Here is a 1769-nt window from a genome sequence, read left to right on the forward strand (position 1 = left end):
CTAGAATATGTTCTTTTTTTTTTACCTGATAGTTGACAAGGTGGATCTTTGTGGGGGGCTCTTTCAGAAATGAAAAATTTTACAATGTGTCATTTTTTTAAATTTTATAGTAACAAACTTGCATTTACAATATACACAAAAGTGAAAGTGAAGTCATATCTGACTCTTTGCGACCTCATGGACTGTACCCTACCATGCTCCTCCATCCATAGGATTTTCCAGGCAAGAGTACTGGAGTGGGTTGCCATTTCCTTCTCCAGAGGATCTTCCTGACCCAGGAATCGAACCTGGGTCTCCTGCATTGTAGGCAGACGCTTTACCGTCTGAGCCACCAGGGAAGTCACAACGTTGCAACAAAAACCTAATGGAGCAAAATGTGAATGATAAACAACAATCATAAGTTGTATAATGAACCCTTGGTCAATTTTAAGTTCTAACAACTATGCACATGATGTTATTAATAATTGTGTCACTCTCTAAAAAAGTACCGGAGACTTTCCTTGTGGTCCAGTGGTTAAGAATCCCTGGTCCAGGAACTAAAATCACAAATGTCTTGGCACAACTAAGCCCATACACCTCAATTAGAGTCCATGTACTGCAATGAAAGATCCTGAGTGCAGCAACTAAGATCTGACACAGCCAAATAAATACATTTTAATAAATAAATACATTAAGTTTAAAAATGCATTAATACATCTCCAGTCAGTGATGTGTGTATGACCACCCCATACTATTCTCACTTCCCCATCTTACCCCTCTTCTGCTCTTTACATTACAAACTGAGAGTGGTTATTTTTTTTCTGTACAACACAGGCCTTATCATCATCCATTGAGTATACCAGAAAAAGATGTGCTCGGTGAATACTGGGTAATTTCTAATATTCCTTAGGAAACCCAGAGAACCATATCTGAAGTGATTCAGGCAGGAAGCCTGTCTTCTCGGGGACAATCTGCTGAGGGTACACAGCCTCCACTGCCAAACAGACTCTGCCGTTTGCACTGTCAGCCCCTGTCAGGCAGCGCTTTGGATTTTGCTGCCAAATCTGCTGTCCATGCCGACTCTAAGATCGCATGCACCTGCCACCCTACACCACTCTCCCCAGAGAGAAGTTCACACGGTTGGCATTTCATGGCTTAATGTGTTTCAGACTCAGTGTCAAAGGCATCTGATTTGTGATGCCTCAGCCAGGAGTACTAACTGCACGGGGACTCACTGCCAGCCTCTAAGTGGGCTCTGACTCTTAAGGGGGGAGATTCCCCAAAGGAAAGGGATTTAGATGTCAGGTGGCCAAAAATAATGACTAATGTCCACTTTAATATTATTTATTTAGCACCTACTATATGCCAAAGATTGTGAAGACATTAATTTCACAATAGTTCAGCCAAACAGGTATGTTTGTCCATTTTATATATTAGGAAATCAAATCCTAGATTTCAGGGTCAAGAGAGAAAGCAAATTAAGAGAACTTGAATGAAGAACTTAATGGCTTATATAATAGAAATGTGAATTCCAGAAGAGAAAGACTTACTTGTTTCATACAGTGATGAATCCTTATGCCTCTGGTTGTGTCTGACACACATCAGGCACTCAATGAAGCATTTAGAGTTGGATCAGTAAGCCGGATCCAGGGTCTTCAAAGATGTCTTCCCAGCTCATCATTACCCTCCCCTGTCTGTTCTGCACCACAGTTTATACTCCACCAGATTGCACTGCTAACGGCAAAAGTTTTCTCTTTTTCCCCATCACAGAATGAAGTCTCATTGTCCTG

The 1769-nt window shown here is 41.3% G+C and overlaps 1 non-coding gene across 1 annotated transcript; it reads right to left on the reverse strand.

Moving 5' to 3' along the window:
* Positions 1 to 265: 265 nt before the first annotated feature.
* TRNAC-ACA lies at positions 266 to 338 on the reverse strand. Its single transcript has one exon. It is a non-coding gene; the product is annotated as a tRNA-Cys (tRNA).
* Positions 339 to 1769: the final 1431 nt, after the last annotated feature.

Source organism: Cervus elaphus, chromosome 9 (assembly GCF_910594005.1).
Source record: "Cervus elaphus chromosome 9, mCerEla1.1, whole genome shotgun sequence".
In the NCBI taxonomy this organism is placed as follows: domain Eukaryota; kingdom Metazoa; phylum Chordata; class Mammalia; order Artiodactyla; family Cervidae; genus Cervus; species Cervus elaphus.